Genomic DNA, 13597 nt, shown 5'->3' on the forward strand with positions numbered 1-13597 from the left:
ATATTTTAAATAGAAATGTCAGGTTTCTGAAAAGTATATTCATTCCTATGCACTCAATACTTGGTTGGGACTCCTTTTGAATTAATTATTGCATCCATGCGACGTAGCATGGAGGCAATCAGCCTGTGGCACTGCTCAGGTGTAATGGAAGCCCAGGTTGCTTTGATAGCAGCATTCAGGTTATTTGCATTGTTGGGTCTGGTGTCTCTCCTCTTCCTTTTCTCAATACCCCATAGATTTGCAATAGGTTTCAGGTCAGGTGAGTTTGCTGGCCAATCATGCACAGTAACACTATTGTCACTGAACCAGCTTTTGGTTCCTTTGGCAGGGTGGGCAGGTAAAAAGTCCTGCTGAAAAATGAATGCAGAAGGAAGCACGAATTTCTCAAATATTTCCTGGCTGCGTTGACCGTTGACTTTAGAAAACACAGTGGACCAGCACCAGCACATGACATGGCAGCACAACTTATCAATGACCTTCAAGCAACATGGATTCTGCACTTCTCCAGTCTTCCCCCATATTCTGGGACCTCGATTTTCCAAACATAATACTAAATTTACTTTAATCTGAAAAGAGGGCTTTGGACCTCTGAACAACAGTCCAGTTATTTTTCTCCACAGCCAAGATATGATGCTTCTGATGTCTCTGGTTTATGAGTGGCTTGACACCAAGAATGTAAAATTTAAACTTTTGTGGCTTACCCTCCTTGTGGAATGTGTCAATGTCTTCTGGACATCTGTCCAGTCAGGAGTCTTGCCCATGATTGCGCAGTCTAATGACCCAGACTGATTTGAAGGCTCAGGAAACCTCTGCAGGTGTTTTGAGGTAATTAGCTGATTAAGGTGTGACACAATGAATTTGGAATATGCATTGAATTTTTTATTATATTTTAATTTTTCAGAGACATTGAATTTTCAGTTTTCATTATCTGTAAGCCATAATTGTCACAATTTTAAGAAACAAAGGCTTGAAATGTTTCAGTCTGTGTCATGAATTTATATAATAAATGGGTTTCACTTTGTGAAATTAGAATGACAAGAAATATAGACTTTTTCAAGATAATCTCATATTTTTTTTTTAGATGTAGAGCTGGAGCTTACTGTTACCACTCCATAACAACTCCACGTGTGTCCATAGTGGCAGTAGTGTACTGCTCCTGGTGTGCTGCACCAGTTGGGGCCGCGCAGGCGCAGTTGCACTACGGGCGCAGTTCTGCCGTGGTTTCGGTTGAGCATTCTTGGCAACATCTCGCTCAGTGAACAGGCAGCAGACCGACGGTCAAGCAGCGGTTGTTTCTTTAATGTGTGGGGAACTCTGCTAACGGAGTAGCACAAACACCGAAGCAGCTTTAGGTAAGGTTTGTTCAGTTTTGGTTTTCTCTGGTCAGTTTCATACTGAAGAGGTTTGGATATTCAGAAGCGCTGAAAAGTGACGAGTGAACTAAACGTTAGCGACCAAGGAAAACACCGAAGAAGCCAAGCCGACCAACTTCAGTCAGTGGAGAGAGCCGCATCTTTACTACGACTCAGCCGTTCGTCTCAGTCCCTCCTGAAGCCATTTGCGCCGGCTTCGTGCTCGCCTTCCACTTTCAGCTATTAGGCACAGTTCGCAAACAGCCTCAAAAATACCGCTTCGAGCTAAATTTGATGTACTATAAAATATTCTACAACCTTCCTGATCGTTAAGTTTCCAGTGCGCATGCTCATGCGGTCCTGCAGACTTCAAATTTGTAGTTTTTTGTACCTGAGTTAATAATAGTTGTGAGGGCCCAGACAAAACGGCAAAACTACAAGTTCCAGACAATGGGAGCTTTGTTTAGTAGCAAGGCTAGTCAGCTAGTTAGCCTGGACGAGCTTTGAATTTCGAGTAGTTGTGGTGCAATCGGAAGTTGTCTTGGCAGGAGCTTTTTCTGCCGCATGAAATAAATGTTTAGGCTAAATAGTTATTTTTGAGAGGGGTGATGTTGTGAATGGCAAAGAGTTGTCATGAAATTGTGTGCAACACGTTTTATATATGGTAGTAAAAGGAGGCTTGGATAAGCTCTTGCGTGTGTGGCCATGCAAGAACTGGTCACCTGTCAGAAGACGTGTGCACTGTGAGCAGGATTTGCAAACGCATTGTATATGTGCAAGCTTGCACTTGTATGCATTTGTGCAGTCGAGTGTGTACATTGAATAGGAGGTGATAATGCCTCGGCGTGTCGTTTCCCTTTCACTGAGATCCCCCGTGTTGCTGCTCTATTCCCCAACCCTCAGGATATGACACGTTGGGTATCAAAATGATGGATCTGTTAGAGCGGCAGAGCATGGCAGCGTGCACAATGTTTTTTAAACATAATTTGCTCTGGTTGCTTACCATCTGGAACTAATGGAATAATAATTACCCGAAAAACCTAACAATGATGTTTAAGTGTCAACTTGTATATCGTCACCCATCTGTGTCAGCACAGTTCAGTGTTTGTATACAACGGGACCAACCTACGTTTCCTGTTCACTATGGATGGAAATCAGTTGTGAATACTGCCAGTAAAGTTCTCAGTTGAAAACTTAATATTGGGTCATAATGACCTGGCTCTATGCATTGCAAATTCAGTGCCCTTTGATCTCAGGCTGTGCAGCAGACTGCAGGATTCAGCCTTTCTACGCTAAATGTTTAGTTTCTTTTACGAAATTTAAATTTCCTCTATGGACGTTTAAGAATATTATCAGCAAAACAAACTAGCTATACATGGAGTTGGAACTTGTCAAGTCTGTTACTCCAATGTTTTTACAGGCTCCATATCATGCTTTAGTGAGTGATTAAAAGTTTTGTGTCCATCTTAGTTAACTTCTAGTTTTTTTATGTTAACTCAATGCAGAATCATCATTGTTGCCATGAAGCTCATATCATAGTTAGTCAAAGACCTCTGTTGAAATTTAGCTTGATGTCATGGCAACAAATGTCAGCGATCAATTTGGTAAAGAGTACATACATAGCATGCTACCCCTGCTTAAATATAATGTCTTTGTGAAACAAAAATACAAGGTGTAGAAGGCTGTAATTGTATCAGGCTTGCTCTTAATTTAAGTGGAGTAATTAGTATTCTGTCTGTGCTGCTATAAACTATTCTCTTTTTCAAAGCTCTGCCAATTCATATTAAGTCTCTGACACTTGCCTACAAAGCCTGCCCTCTATGTTGCAGTAATTTCAGTAGACGAGATTGTGGTACAATATTTATTAGTTTCCCCAAGTTACATCCCATAACTTCTGTTTTCAGTCATCATTGTTTGAAACAATGCTATAGAAATACTGAGGGCACACTGTTTAATAAATACAACAGTGTAAGTCACTTGGGTCTGCGTTTCTTCGGGCTGTGGGTTGATTTAAACCAAAACCATATACCAGGGCTACTCAATTCAGTTCCATGAGGGCCACAATCCTGCAGGGTTTCAATGTATCCCTGCTCCAAAACACCTGACTCAAAATAATGTTTCATTGTGCAGAACTTCATAGGCTGTTGGATCCATTTAATTTGAGTCAGGTGTGTTGGAGCAGGGTTTCATTGAAAACCTGCAGGACTGCAGCCCTTGTAGGGCTGAACTGAGTACTCCTGCCATATACTAAGCTTAGGTGTCTCCACATTTAGCTGTCAAATTTGTGTTGTAACATGTGCCTTGGTTTTGTCACAGGTGTTTGGTATAACACAAAAGATGACTATTCTGGTAAATTTGCTCAGTCTTGGCATAATGGCAATATTTAAACCAGTGCATATGGTTTTTGTAGCGTGATATTTAAAATCTTGTCCATAGAAAGATCTATAAGGTTTGTTCCTTGGCAATGTGCCGGCAATAACAGGAATTAAAAAAAATGAAAATCAATAATTGCCGTTGTCAGTAAAGGTTGATTTTTAATATTCTTAGCAATGTTTTCATGTTTCATTCTCAGATTTTAGTTTTTAATTATAAGAAAAAAATCAGCATAGTTTGATATTAGATCTGGGTTTACATTAACAGACTTTATTAGACTTTTTAGAAGTTAGATAAATTGTGTCACTGAATCAAAATCAGTCATTTATAATTCTAATTGCATACCACTGACAACAAAATACAAGATATATTTTGCACTTTGATCTCTTCACGTACTCAGTTTAAGCAAATAACATATTAACACAACATTTTGTTTTTTTTTTTGCTCATAATATGTTTTTACCTCACCTTTCCAATCCAAACTTGTAGGGCAATCTGTAAGGGGGCTTGCATTTATTTTATGTGCTTTAGATTTATTCAAAAACATGTTATATTGCATTATTTTGGAAATTCTTGTCAGATCCAGTTGTGTATTCATGTTTTTTTTTGGCCTTCTTACAGGATTATCACACCATTCGTGCTATTTCCAAATTTTTGACCCATTTCAGATTATGGTAAAGCACCATCATCACTGAGCTTGTAGTTGGCTCCACTTGTGCCAGATAACAATCGCTTAAAGTCTTAGATCAGTCTGAACATCTCATATTTTCTGCTACATAGTTTGGTGTTTCATTGCAAGCAGCTGCAGGAACAAAGAAGACTGTCTTCAAAGGGAGTTGAATGTGAGCCACCTGAGCGATTTTAGCCTGTAAACATGGCTTTGAATCACCACATCATATCTTGGCAGATGTGGCTCATCAGTTGTCTTTTTATATTTCATATTTATGCTTCACAACAGTTTTATGGTACTTACTCACAGAATTATAATCTTGGCCATCTTTTGAATAAACAACATAGTTTTACCTGGATTGTCTCATGTGATACTTTTTAAAGTAACAAAGGCTTTTTTTCATTAATGAGCTTCTGGTTTCCTGACCACTAAGACTATATTTTGTGAATTTAGAACACAAAATCTGTTGCCAGGTTTCTATTTAATCCTGTAAGGCATCTTAGTTAAGTAAAAGTTAACAAGAAAAAAAGAAGGGGAAAAAAAAGGTGTTTTTTCTGAGTTTGGAAAAATACACACGAATGCACAGCATCCATCACGATCGCTGGATTTATCCTAATAGGTCACAGTGAAGGAGAGCAAACCGTTAGACCATGAATACCATCTGGTCTGTGTCATGGTCAGTTCAAACACAGAAAAAAAGTACACACAAGCTTAAGTGTGTGTTTTAAACAAATGAGCATGTAACATAGTCTTAAACTTATTGTGACCTGCTATGCTGCAGGCTCGTGACATCCAACTGAGGTGTTATTAAACTGCTTTGTTTATTACTTGTTCCTGGTCATCATCATTCATCTAAACCAACAACGTGATGCAGGTTAAACCCGTATTGGCAGTTACTGTGAATAGAGCTCAACACACCTGTCATTATAGCCCCTCCCAACTGGGACAGAATTGCAGTTAGAAAATCAACTGACAGGTTAATAAACAAGTGTTTCTGTTGGATTATAGTTTTATTACAGTGTTGGTTTTCTGTTATGATTTTTTTTTTTAACTGCCGTCTACTTCCACCCTGCTGTAGGTGACCAGGCAGTCCTTATTTTTAAGTCATTGTTGTCACAGAGGCACATTAAAACCATTCACTACAGCATTTAATGAATTATTTAAGACAGGAAAAGGAATCTAGCTTTTTTAGAAGTGTAGTAGCAGTAAAAACTGGAGAAATTTTGAATCACCTTGTAAAGAAATGCAGTAGTAGTGTTGTGGAAGATTGGACTAAAATCTGTTTTACAGAAAGAAATGATTTTCCAGGATTAGATTTAATTCACTTTACTCAATTATAATGTAGCTACAGTGCTGTAATTTACAAAGGCTCTAGACACAGCATAGAAAACATTATTTTATGCTGATGTTGAACTTTTTTTTTTTTTGGTCTAATAGTGCAGCCAAAGGGAGCAGAAACAGAACACATTGTGTGGGCGAAAGCAAAGTCTGTGTAGCGAGAACAGAAACCCAACTACATTTTATTTGGTAATTATGTAAGGCAGTGCATTTTTATGTAACACTGGTTTAGTAAGGATGTGCATGACACTATAATAATATGTTAAAATCTATGTAACAGATAATATGGATAATTTACCTAGCATCTGTGTGTTTATGCCAGTTTGTGTTTACTTCAATTTAAAACACAAATCAAATGTAAGGTTAGTAGATTTAAGCCCTGTGTGTTAGTCAGGTGGCAGGCTCAAAATTTAAGATGGAATGAATTATATAATCAGCATTGTTGTCCCTTCCCCCACTTCTTTTGATGAAATTTTCTCCCCTGAGGGTCTTATCCATAAGTCAGGATGCATGACGGTGTCAAGAGGTCAGAGATTTACAGAAAGTGACACCATGTTTTCTGAAATGAGTCTGTGCTTTATAGCCTCCTGAGCTGCTATAAAGCATTTGCTAGGTAGGCAGTTGATCTTTCAAGCCTGCCCACCTTTTATTTTTCTCACTCCCTCAGATCAAATTCCCTCAAAGTGTTAAATTCACAGGCAAATGACTGAATCTCACAACCACAGTCCTACATAAAAATGTCTGAAATATGATTGTACTTGGCTGGTCCTCTTTGGCTATCAGAAAGAAAAGACACATAGTGATATCATTGGCTAGGGCTAAGGCTGCATCTTTCTTCTCTTGACTCCTCTGTGCTGGAAATGTTTGACCGGGGTAAATATAGCCTGTTGGTTTTAGCTCGAGGATAAACACAGATGTTGAGGCAGCCTTTCCTGCCACAGGTTGGTCAGTTTTCTCCCAGCAGTCAGTGATGGTTGCAGAGGGAGAGAGTGAGAGAAGCCACCTTACTGTTCATCCACAAAACACTTTAACAGTGTTATAGGACTTATCACTAAGCTTTTGACGGGATTAAAGCAGATACACTGTCTGCAAAGCTTTTAGACACCCTGACAATGTGCTGTACATAGAGTGATTTACTCAAGCTTGTTTATGGCTGTCCATTTAGCAGTTTAAGTGAAGGCCACTGAACAGATAATAACAATAGATGTTCACTGAAACAACAAGCTTATACTTGAAATTGAGTAGATCTGTGTAACACATGAGAGTTTCTATGACTGGCTGTAGTAAAAGCAGATTTGACTTTTTTAAAATTATTTTTGATGTTTCACAATAAATCCACAGCTTTTAGGAGAAGTCATAGTTGCAGTAACTGGCTGCTATCCCTGAGCAATACTAAAATATACTCATCTTCATAGCATTAAGGCACCATATATACAGCTTTCTTAAAGCACTGATGATGCTTCACTGTTGACGCACAAATTAAGTTATATTAAGTGTTGTATCTCCAGGGAACAGGCTTTGTTCTAAAACCTCGTAAAGAATTCAGATAAGCATCCATTAATATGGATTGTCAATGAGCTGAAAGAGACAGCTGCCACCTTTCTCCATAATGTCTTTATTCTACTAACTTGTTTTGTGTCCTGGAAGATGGATTTGTGTGGTGTTTTAAGGGGAAGTGCATGTTGTTACACCTGCTTCATATTTGTCCCCAACTGAGGTTTCACACATGGGAATGACAGGTGGTGTGTGTGTTCAAGTCTCAACAAAGAGCTCTATCATACACTTGCAAGACAGAAACATTGTGGAAGCAGGAAATCCTTTATGACAGGATAAAGAAACAGCTGATTCATTCTCCATCTGGTTTTTATGTAGTGACGAGGAGTAAATTGACTTTTTGTGCCCCACAAACACATGAGCTTGACCATCAGAAAACTGTCATGTCCTAAGTTCACTTGCAATCTATTTTACTTTGTTTCACAGTAAATAATCATAAAGTTCCCGAGCTATAGGTAATCCATTTTTTATACCAAAATACAGTAATCTGTTTTCATACATGCATAACAGAGATTTCAAAGAAATAATGTGGACAGTGGACTTTTTCACAGTTGTTGAGCACACATATTCTTCAGTCAGAAAATATTCTGCAAGAGAGGCTGTTTGGGAACTTCTGTGAGTTGAGCCCAAAAGTACACTGTGGAAATTGCTGTGTTTTAGAAAAATATGTCAAGAATGCCAGGTGGATGAGACTCCCTGATGACTGTGTTTGTGTGGATATCAGTACCACATGCCATATAATTGTTTTTAGCAACATTTAAGGCATCGAAAAGTGCACAAAAATCCATATTAGGGCCCATACAGTATTTTACTTGAAGTGAAAATGTTTTATAATAGCAACTAAGGGTGAATATGAGTTAGGAAGTATTAAAGCCTCTCATATCAATGTGGTCAGAAACAGTAAATCAACAAATGATCCAGCTGCTATCCTTCTAAATAGCAAGTTGGGTCTTTATTGTAATAGCAATGTTTGACAACATTTGAGTCCTTTTTCTGTTATGTGTTATATACTCATATTCTTGTCACTGTAACTTAAAGAAATTTCAGTAATATTTTATGTCTTTGTATGCTCCTTCTCTGTCTCTGTGCTGCTTATCTGGAGTCAAGCTGCTGGACAGGAAGTGAGTGTGTGCTGTGTTGCCAGTATTGCAGATATGAGTGTTGGTGTGAATCAGACATTACGCATTAGGAAGAGAAGTGGCCTTACAGTGTGGAGGAGATTTTTTACTAAGACAAATGGCCAGCTCACAGGACATGAGTAAAAGCATTCCTTTCATGCTCAGAAAAATGTTAAAAGTTTGTCACTGACGTGCGGCTGATGTCCTGGGGATTTTCTTTGCCTGTGCATTGTTGGGATAGTTTAAGATTTTGTTGCTGCTACTTTTCAGACAGGAACCACACTGTTTCAAACAGCATGTTGGAAAAAAGGGTGTAACACCAGACATCACTTGGAAACTTGGATACATTTGCTCGTTTTCCCATTATTCTGTAACTGCTTGATGCTTTGCTTCTAGGGGCTTGAGTAATCTTTTAAATAGATTTAACTTTCCTTTCTAAGTGTATAAAAAGTAAATCTTTCATTTTTTGTTTCCGTTTTTTTTTTTATTTCTGGACAGGAGTCATCCTTATGTATACACTGGACATACATGGAGGCAATAATACATGCATACTGTCTTACCCCTTTATCTTTTCACAACTGACATGTCAAGCTATTGCTGCTCACAGTGGAGTCACTGTTTTAATGCTAATTGAGTCAAGCATGTGGTCATTCCATGCATGCCTCTTGTCCTAATTTAATATGTTACTGTACCAAAACATACATTTTTTCCCTGCTCATTTCCAAATCAGATTTGATAGTGGGATGTCGGTTATTTAGTGGGCTATTTCCACAAAGGTTAATTTGGTCTGCACTGCTCAGAGAGGATATGGAATGCTAATGCATTTATGATGTTGGTGAGACAGAGCAGTGCAGAAAATATCTATCTGTCTGTCTGTCTGTCTGTCTGTCTGTCTGTCTGTCTGTCTGTCTAAGTTATTAAGTAAGTAAGTGGCTGTACAGTAATTTGACAGAAGAAGGACGCAGAAAGAGAGGGGGTGACATGTAGCAAAGTGCCCCAGGTTGGTATTTAATCCTGGGCCTACAGTGTTCAGGAGCTAGGCCGAAGGTGGTTAACCCCCTTCACTTTACATAGCAGTGTAAAGGCACACATGGGACTTGGCTTGCAACCAGAGGAAACCGGCAGCAAAAACAGTACATCTGCTGCTAAACAGGCACTTTCTTACAGCAAACTTTCTCTGCTCTAATGACATGTTTGAAAACGACATTGAGATTTTCCTGTGGTGTGGGGTGCATTAAGAGTGATTTTGTCCAATCCAATCCGCTCGGAGGTCCTCAAAAGGAGAGATTGTAGATAATGAACATGTTCAATATTTGCAACTACAAATCCTATAGTGTGTGGGGTGCTCCAAGCCAAGCACGCACAGTGTGTAATGTCACAAGTACCGAAACAAAAGCCAATCAGGATGCGAACTGACTCAGCTGACAGAAGACAAAGTAAAAACAAAAAACTACATGCCCCTTGGCTAGAGATCAAGATTGTTGGATGAAAAAACAGCTTCAGTTGTAGTAATGTGCCACATTTTCGGCAGTAACAGTAACAGCGTTATAATGATGGGAAGAGTAATCAATGAGTTTACTCTTTACTGACAAAGGAATGCCATTAGTAACGTCGTTATTTATAACACTTGATATGTGGACTGTTGAATGTAAATATTACAATGTCGCGTATGAATGACATCACACGATATGCAGCAGGTTTTGACTAGAACCCCGCTTATCATGTGGTAGTGGGTTCATGCTGTTATATCATTTTATTTTGGCAGATGTTAATAAAGCGCTGTTAACACAAGTGAGAGTGTTTTTATGCTAAATTAATTATTCCAGTCTGTATTTCCTAAGTTAGCCTATTGGAACTTTATTTTTAACTGGTGGTCTGTAGTCAACTTACCATCTTCATCTGGGGAAGATCCGGGGTAAAGAGATTAATACTCGCTGTGCCTGCTGCAGTGGCTGACCAGCCACCAGATCCAGGCTAGACATGTAACACCATTTGTCTGCCATTTGTGTGTGACATCTGGCTGTTTTATCCTGCAAGGGTCTGATGTGCCTCAAGGCCCAACTGTATATGGTTGCAGGTACAGTCGTCAGAAATGTTGGGATCCCAATGAAATGATCAATTCTAGCCTGTGTAAGAAAAAATTAAACATTAAATTATAGAGTAATGGTGTAGTCGGAGACAGAAGATTTTTTTGGCTGTTTTAATTTTTAGCACCACGTCCACTTAACTCCATTTGTAACGGGGCTCTAGTCTTCGTCTCTTCAGCAACAATGCTAGACCCTTACATAATATGTCAACAAAAAAAAAAAAGAGAGAGAAAGCTGCCCAGTTTACTGTCTGTCAGTGTTGTGGATGTGGCAAAATGAGGCAGCTAATCAACTGTGGGAGGTTATATTTAGTAGATTTTCTGTGCATTGACGCAATAAGACTTAAAGTTAACAGGTATTGTTAATTATGAATGCGTGCATTATAATGTTTTTTATAGACAGCACAGTAACTGAAGTGGAAAAATAATTTTGACATCTGTGAAGAGGCAGTGCTTTTGTAATTTGCTACTGGCAGCTTACAGGAGCCAGACAAGAGTTTGTGGGATGGACGCACATTTTCACAACAGTTTGAGACTTTGTGGCTCCGCCTGAGCACTCTCATGTCACATTCATTTTTATACATGCAGGCCTGTGTATGGAGACTGGCTACTCACATTTGCATGGATTATATGAGGCCCCTGGGCTTTTGTGTGGCTCTTGAGTGCCGTTATCGCAGTTGAACCCAACATGTTGACAACCTAATGTCTTGACAAGAGTTAGCAGGACAGACCGCACATTTTCATGACTGTGAGACATTACACCTCTGCTTGTACATTCTCATGTCATTTGCTATAATTTTATGTAGGTAACTCTTTATTGTAACTCTTATGTTGAATTGCTGCATTACTGATGCAGAACTGTTCACATCACATTTTTGAACTGAAGACTTTCCACACCTCTGCTTGTTAATCACAGTTGATCAGTGTTGTAAATTTTAGTAGGAAACTAGGAAATTATAAAACCATGTCTTTAACTGCCTATGAGACATCAGCTCCTTGCAAAGCTGCTTATAGTGAATATGAATTATCAATGTTATTTCACAGGGATTTTACCATGACAATTATTACATCGTCTTTCGCAGTTGGCTGCTGAACGGTATGCCATTCAAGTCTGCCAAAAATGTTGTTCTGCATGTATTTGAACAGCAAGTGCAGTCACAGTAGGGCTGCACAATACCAGGAAAACTTGCAATAACACTGAAACTAGTTCCAATGACAATATGATCAGTGATAAATAAAATTTGATACCGTTTTCTCATTTGGAGCTTTACCCGCAAAACTCTTATGCACATACGTCTGCTGAACTTTACAGCTTGTGCTATAATAATGCTTTTAGCGTTGTTTTAGCCAATGCTAGAGTTTAGTAACTGTTCTCTTCTTAATAAAAACAACCAGTCAGCTGAGATTTGAAGCTTTTTCTTAACTAACTTTTGATCAGTTATAATTAGATTTGTGTTTTATATTCCACTATGCATAAATAAGTTAACATGACCTTCAATTGGGGGCGGTGGGTCTCGGAAGAGGTAGGGGAAATACTGAACATTTTGTGCAACTCTCCATATGTTTCATGCCTAGATTGTATACAGCAAGTCTTTTTAACTGTTCATAGGAGTAGGCCAGAAGTGGTGGTGGGGAGAAGGAAGTGAGAAAAGTTTGGGTGTTCCTACACAACCTTAAAGGATGTTATCATCGTGGGAGAGGAGGAGACGGATGAGCTGATAACTCACAGGGAGAGAAATAACTTGACAGGGGAGGAGGGAGAAGACAAATACAAGGAAAGGCTGAAAGGGACTTCTGTTGCAAGAAGAGAGCCTGTATATGTGAGCCTGTATATGTGGGGTGTATTTCAAACAAATCTCATGTTTTCTTCTCATCTTTCACCTTGATTTTTGTTCTCCCTTTTCTTTCAGTTTCTTCCATGACGTCAGCAGCTAAGCTTTGATTAAACAACTGTCTATTTCTGTGTGTCGGGTGAGGTTTTATCAGAGAAATAATAATGACTGAAAGAAAGAAAGAAGGAAAGAAAGAAAACAAAACAATTGAACTACAATGAGAAAACGGTGTGTATGACAAAACATTACCTAGAGAGAGGCGAGAGCCTTGGAGAGGGAATGAGGAGTCTGTGTGTGAATCTATGGAGGAAATGCATAGTCTCTTGTGTAGTTTGTCTCTGGAGAGGGTGTGTATATGGAGCGGATGTCCCCCTGCATAAATAAGTATGACTTAGAAAAATAACACAAAAAGCTTTCAAACTGAAGAGAGGAAAGAAAATATTTTGTCTCTGTGGTTCCTCTACCTGGTCACTGTGTGTGTGAGGAAGGCCACTGTTATCACCTGTCCTTGACCCATTTTGTTGCCTGAAGCTAAACACTGCTGTCGCCTCGCTCCTCATCTGTCTGAGAAATGCACTTAGGCAACGTCCCAGCTCTTTTCCTTCTCCCAGACATGAACTCTGCTGCTTTCAGCTCAAAACACCTCAACACACACATGGCTGTATTCATCAAAGACATTTCTGCTATGTAACTTCTCCAGAACCCCCACCCCGATGCAGATATACACACTTAAATGCATAGTTGTCTGTAGAGAGTTGTGTTTTTTCAGTGGTTCCCATGTCTGAATTTGACTAGAATATTGGCAGTCCCATGGGAAACCTCCAGTGTGTTTTTTTTTTCCTCTTTCCCACCCTATACAGTTTACAAAAAAATATTTCAACATTGTGTGAACCGCTCCCCATTTTTGTGATCAAAATTAAATGCAAATATTACCACCACAATATTATTATTTGGTGAACATGAAACTTTATCCTGCAAGCAAACCTTTACAGACAGTATTGTCAAAAAAAGAACACATTATACATACTGCCTAAATTATATATAATGTAATGGATCTCCTTTCATCCCTTCAGCTCCTGTCCTGCTTTTTTTTGCCATTAGTGAAATGTTTTCAACCCACACTATACCATGCTCAGTCTTACTTTGACTGGACAACAAGTATGCCTTTGTGAGCACATGTGCTGCTCAGTGTGGGTGCGTGAGTAAGTGCACGCTCAGCTGTAGGACCACACCCTGAAGTAAAGCTATAGCTGAAAACAAGCAAAGAGAGGAAA

At 39.0% G+C, this 13597-nt stretch overlaps 1 protein-coding gene across 1 annotated transcript in view; it reads left to right on the top strand.

The window, feature by feature from the left end:
• The first annotated feature begins 1235 nt into the window (after positions 1 to 1235).
• Positions 1236 to 13597, top strand: part of sipa1l3 (signal-induced proliferation-associated 1 like 3) — a 62725-nt gene continuing 50363 nt past the window's right edge. The window contains exon 1 of the mRNA XM_041994578.1: positions 1236 to 1352. The gene's annotated coding sequence lies outside the window, so the exon portion shown is untranslated. The remainder of the gene's footprint in view (positions 1353 to 13597) is intronic.

Source organism: Melanotaenia boesemani, chromosome 9 (assembly GCF_017639745.1).
Source record: "Melanotaenia boesemani isolate fMelBoe1 chromosome 9, fMelBoe1.pri, whole genome shotgun sequence".
Classification (NCBI taxonomy): Eukaryota; Metazoa; Chordata; class Actinopteri; order Atheriniformes; family Melanotaeniidae; genus Melanotaenia; species Melanotaenia boesemani.